A 6,788-nucleotide genomic window follows, 5' to 3' on the forward strand; every position below is an offset into this window, starting at 1 on the left:
TTTTGACCGAAAATGACGGTTTTGACCCGAAACAGCCCGAAACTCATTTTTCATCGCGGTCGACATGGTGGGACTCGTATTGACCCGGTGGACTCGGTTTTGACCGAAAATGACGGTTTTGACCCGAAACAGCCCGAAACTCATTTTTCATCGCGGTCGACATGGTGGGACCCGTATTGACCTGATGGACTCGGTTTTGATAGAAAATGATGGTTTTGACCCGAAACGTCCTGAAACTCATTTTTTAACCCGGTCGACATTGTTTAACCCGTATTGACCAGGTGGACTCGGTTTTGACAGAAAATGATGGTTGACAATAATGGTTTTCTGAAATACATGAGAGTGATTTCAGATTGATTTTATGAAATACATGAAAGTAATTTCACTATGATTTTCAAGGTTAATGAAAACTTCTAAAGGAAGTCATATTTGTATGACTCAGATCTGATTTGTAAAAATCGATCTCAAAGATGATGAAAGCTTCTCATGAAAGTCTTATATCTACGGTTGAGATCTGATTTGTAAATCAATCTTAGAGATGATGAAAGCTTCTCACGAAAGTCTTATATCTACGGCTGAAATCTGATTTGCAATCTATTTCAGAGATAATGAAAGCTTCTCATGAAAGTCTTATATCTACGGTTGAGATTTGATTTGTAAATCGATCTTAGAGATGGTGAAAGCTTCTCATGAAAGTCTTATATCTACGGTTGAGATTTGATTTGTAAATCGATCTTAGAGATGGTGAAAGCTTCTCATGAAAGTCTTATATCTACGACTGAGATTTGATTTGCAATCGATTTCAGAGATAATGAAAGCTTCTCATGAAAGTCTTACATCTATGGTTGAGATTTGATCATCCGTTTAGAATAAACTTTGATAGTTGTTCACATCCAGCGTAATGTTTTGGATTTATAAGATACCATATTTTGCGAGTCCATGACAAGCTAATGTACTACCAACCATTATTCATGCTGATAAAATGTAAGTCCAAGACAGAATTTAAGTGATAGTTGTTCCAATTGCGTGTTTTTGACTTGTATGGTCATCTCTTTTAAAAGAATTGTTTTGAACATTATCCTAAACAAATCATTGTTTTATTTTATTGAAATCATAAACAAAATCAATTCTTTTAAAACCTTATTTAAGAAGAATGGGTTCTCTTGTAAAAAAAAACATTTGAAAGAACAGATTGTTGAGCCATTGAGATCATGCATGGGCTTTTTGGTGAGGTATATGCAAAGAGAATTTCCTGGCCAAAACTTCATTTCATTTGATTTTGATTGGATGAAATACATCATACATAATATTTTTTCACAGAATCAGAGTTCACGGGCCTAGGTAAATCATCTCCATCCATCCTAGTTAACAATAGAGCCCCTCCGGAGAAAGCTTTCTTCACTACATATGGGCCTTCATAGTTTGGTGCCCACTTGCTTCGGTCTTCACTTGGTAGTGGTAAGATTTTCTTGAGTACAAGATCCCCCACTTTGAATTCTCTTGGTCGGACTTTCCGGTCATATGCTTTGACCATCCTTCTTTGGTATAGCTGGTGATGACAAATTGCAGCCAACCTCTTCTCACTTATCATGTTTAGTTGCTCATATCTCACTTTAGCCCATTCAGCTTCTTCTAGTTCAGATTCTATTAGTACTCTCAAAGATGGAATTTCTACTTCCAAAGGCATCACCGCCTCCATCCCAAATACTAGTGAATAAGGTGTAGCTCCAGTAGATGTTCTTACTGCTGTGCGATATGCATGTAGAGCAAAGGGAAGCATCTCGTGCCAATCCTTGTAAGTGACTACCATCTTCTAGATAGTCTTCTTGATATTCTTGTTTGCAGCTTCGACAACACCATTCATCTTTGGTCTGTAGGGAGATGAGTTTGAATGTTTAATTTTTCACTTCACGCACAATTCTGTGATCATTTTTCCATTAAAATTCTGGGCATTGTCAGTCACTATCTTCTCAGGTGAACCATACCGATAGATCAAATCTTTCTCAATGAAACTCTTGACCACCTTTTGAGTTACATGGACATAAGAGCTGGCCTCCACCCACTTTGTGAAGTAATCAATGGCTACTAAGATAAATTGATGCTTATTGCTGGCCTTTGGGTTGATTGGCCCAATCACATCTATTCCCCACATTGCAAATGGCCATGGTGATGTCATATTAAATAGAAGAGGTGGAGGTGCATTTATCTTATCACTATACACTTGACATTTATGACATTTCCTGATATAATCGATGCAATCTTTCTCCATGGTCATCCAGAAATACCCAGATCGTTGTAATTGTCTAGCCATCATATGCCCACTTGCATGAGTTGCACAAATTCCTTCATGAATTTCTTGCAATGCTACCTTAGCTTTGATTTCATCTAGACATCTCAGTAAAGTCCCATTGAATGACCTTTTGTATAGAATTTCTCCATCCAGGTAAAATTCCAGAGCTAAACTTCTCAAGGTCTTCATATCTGCTTTGGATGCCCCTAAGGGATACTCTTGATATTGGATAAACTGCTTGATGTCATAAAACCATGGGTTCCCATTTATTTCTCCTTCAATTGAACAATAATGAGCTGGAAAATTTCTAATCTCAATGCAGATTGGTTGTACCCTCACTCCGTAATCAGTTTTGGCCATAGAAGCTAAGGTTGCCAAAGCATCATCAAACTAGTTTTTGTCTCTTCCCATGTGGGTAAGGAGGTTGTAGTGGGGATAAGGGAACAGGGGCCACCTGCCCAATACTCAACAACTTCGAATACATTTCTCCCAAGGGAAATGGTAATGGTGGCAACCGTTCTTGGGTTCTTTGAAAATTCCTTCTTGAAGGATTAACAATCTGGTTACTTTGTTGGTCATTTGGTTGGTTTTGTTGGTTGGTAGGGAAAGGTTTAGTGAAGTTTACACTTGCAACTTGTTGGGTAGGTATTTGGAAGTTATAGTTATGGTAATTTTTCTTACCCTTGTACCCTCCTTCCACATTGTTCACCTTAGACTCCTTTTTCCCAGTAAAGCCTTTCTTCTCAGTAGGCTCTAACATTCTCCCCATTCTTATTGCTTGTTCTATCCTCTCAGCAATAGTTACAGCATCATAGAAATGCTGAGCTGAACTACCCACTAGGTGTTCAAAGTAGGGAGATTTAAAAGTGTTGGTAAACAAAGTGACCATTTCTTTTTCTAACAAAACGGGTTGCAAATGGGATGTTTTTTCACGCCATCTCAAAGCGTATTCTCTTATAGTCTCTTTGTTGCCCTTCTTCATGACTAATAAGCTTGACCTATCCGAGGCTACCTCCATGTTGAATTTGTATTGCTCCACAAAAGCTTTGACCAAATCTTTCCACTTTCTGATCTTTGTATTATCTAGCCTTGTATACCAGCTTAGTGCCGATCCAGAAAGACTGTCTTGAAAGAAATGGATGAGAAGTTTCTCATCATTCACCACTTCTGCCATCTTATTGTAATAAGATTTAAGATGAGTGAGTGGGCATTTAGTTCCCGTATACTTGATAAATTCTGGTATCCTAAATTCTTTGGGTACAGCTACATTTGGGACTAAACACATCTCGGCAGCATGAACAGGATCATATAAGTCTGCCCCTTCAACTGCTCTCAATCTTTCTTCTAGAGCGGTCAATTTATCATAATCAATAGGTTTAGAGTATCTCATCCTATGTGAGTCATCAGTTGTCAAGTTTATAATAGGCACTTGTGCTGGTGGAACATTGACAGTGAACTGCTGTTCAGATGAAGAAGGATTTGCCCCTAGATTTTGAGAAGTGAATATGAAAGGAGCTACTGGCGTAGATATAGATGGAGTCGCAACTGCTGGCTGAGTAGAGGTATCCTTACCAGACTTGGATGCCAGGGCCTGCTCGAGTAGACTTGTAAGTCTTGCGATATTAGTTTTCATGCTCTCTAACTCCCTTTGATAGTGAGCCTCTAGATGTGCTCTTTCTTCGTTCTCCATTATCTTTCTTCGCAGTCGAGTGTAATGAATTTTATGGTCTTTTGGGGGACCTATATTTCATCCTGAATGAATGCCATAAAAATGAATGAAATGCACAAATGGATGCAAAATGCCATATGGATGATGTATGCCTGTTATTTGTTTTAGGTTTTCCTTTAACTTATGATGATGAACAGACCAGATCAGATTCTCTTAAGAAAATTCTCACTGAGGACTCCAAACCTACAGGAACTTGAACCGATTTAGGGAAGAAATTTGATGGCATAAATCCATATCAAAATACACATTTCTCATAATAAAAAGATAATGAAATTGTCTTTTATTGGTTTACAATATCAGAATTACAACAAGTCAATCTTTCCAAAGCCTTGGACCGTCATATGCTGCTATCTCATTAATCCCATCTCTGATTAGCCCAAAAAACTGATGGAATTCATTTCTAGTCATTAACTCACCATCTGCTATTTGTTGGGCTATGCTTCTTAATCCTGAAGCATAATTCTTGGCATCATCTGCTTGTACATGATAGCGCATAGCTTCAAAAGCCCAACATTCTGCTTCTTTTTCTGCATTTTCTTTTTCTGATGATAAGGTTTGCTCAACGGAAAGCAAATGGTTCACCTGCTCATCTAAATTGGCAATTATTGCATCTTGATTTTGACACTGTTCCTGAAGCGATTTATTTGCCTCTTCCAACTTTAATGCCATTTCCTCAGATTTTGATGCTCTTCTAACCCATCTCTTCATATTGACATCTTGCTTCCTCTTATCTTCTAACAGAAGTGCATATTTTTCTTGTAGTTGCTGGAACTCAAGTTGATGTTGTAGCTGAGTTGACAAGTCATCCTTTTCCTGTTTCGTGATAGCCAATGCTTTTTCTCGGATGGCTAGATTAGATGCTAACTTTCTTTTTTTAGCCGTTAACTCTTCCACTTCAGAATTCAAATCTAGGTTGTAAGATTCTTGTTGAGCACGAACCTCTTCATGTATGTCTTCAGCAGACTGAATCACAGACCTGGATGGCCCTTCAAATGGAGGAACTTTGTATCCTTTCCCTCTCTTCTTCTGCCATATTGGATATCCTTTAGTTGTTTTTCCTTCTACCCTCTTAACAGAAGTAACCCTACCAGGATGCTTCCATGCCTTTTTCACTGACTCTAATAATTTCTTCGAGGTCTTGAAATCTTCATAAAATGTTGCCAGCTTGGTAGTCCTTGGAATAAACTGCTCAAATCCAAACTGTCGTAAAACCATGTTAGGACAATAACTAATACAGCAGCGGGCTCCTATCAACGGGACCCATGGGTACTCACCACAATATGCCAGATAAGATTTGAAGTAAGAATATCGACTCCTCCAATGAAATTGAGATTTACTCAAACTCAGAAACATTGATTCCCATGTAGTTCTTCCTACTTCATGCAAATGTTTTTCTGCAAAATTCTCCAGCTTAGAATAAAGATGTCATAGGGTACCAACCAAACCTGAAATCTTCCCCTCAATCATGTGACTCACAGTCCAGACAAACAACAGCTGCAAGCAATATCTTAAACGACCCTTTCCGGCTTTTCTACAATAATTCAAGGATGAGAAAGTTTCTGCCAATATTGCGGTAGCATGATTAATTTTGAGGGTCATCACATTTTTAAATACATTAACAACCTCAAAATCGATCATTCCCTCGGTAGATGGGAAAAGAACCAAACCGTATATGCCCAAGGCCAAAATTCTCAATCGAATTTCATTGCTTTCATCATGTAGTCTCCTCTTGAATATGGCTTCTAGCTCATTCCAAAACCCCTGTGGAGTCGCCATTCTGTCGCTACACGACGTCGGGCGACGGCTCCACTTATTTTTTTGTTTGTTTTTTAAACAAAAAAAGAATAATTTATTTTTTCTTTGATTGGAGGGAAATAAAAATTTTATTTGGAGTCGCCATCTAGTAATTTGAGGGAACTAGAAATCCAAAATTAGACACTGGTCCTAGAGATTCAGATACTGGGTTAGTTATGATTAAGGGAAGGTAGACACCACCCTCAAAACATCCTTTCAGAGAAAGGTTACCTTTACTTGTGTGTTTTTCTTATTTTGATTCAAATGCTAATATATTTTGAGCTTATTTGTAAATTTTTAACATGGTTAACGTCGATCCCTAAAAATAGAAGACACGTTAAAAATGACATCAGTCCCTAAAATTAGAAGACTTTGTCTAAAATGTCGACGTTTATCCCTAAGAAGGAGAGTTACGTCTAATTTACCAAATAAATAATAATGGACCTTTGTCTAAAATGTCGACGTTTATCCCTAAGAAGGAGAGTTACGTCTGATTTACCAAAATAAATAATAATGGACATAATCCATATTTGGTATTTAATTTTTTGACATCGGTCCTTTTCTGTAAATAAAAGAGACGTGTCGACAAATAATATTTATTTTATAAAATAAAAATTATTTTGATATCATTGACAAATAAATATATCAATTCTTGACAATTGAGTTTTTGACCTATAAACAGTGATATGATAAAATGGGTGTTGAACTCGCGTCGTTATTTATTTTGGTTTTTTCACATGCAAAAATTTACAAGTATTTATACATAAAAATATCAAAAAAATACCATAAAATATCATAGAAAATTACCTGAGTACCCCTGTATAGGCAAAAGACTGAAATACCCTTGAATTTATCGAAAATGCCACTGGCGGAGCGTGTGGCTCACGCGCGGTTACTATTGACGGCGGCGAAATTTTCCGGTGAGATTCTGGCAAAAAGATGGTCGATTCTGGTAGATCTGAGGACGAGGATTCT

Source organism: Populus euphratica, unplaced genomic scaffold (genome assembly GCF_000495115.2).
Source record: "Populus euphratica unplaced genomic scaffold, PopEup_1.0 scaffold403.1, whole genome shotgun sequence".
Classification (NCBI taxonomy): domain Eukaryota; kingdom Viridiplantae; phylum Streptophyta; class Magnoliopsida; order Malpighiales; family Salicaceae; genus Populus; species Populus euphratica.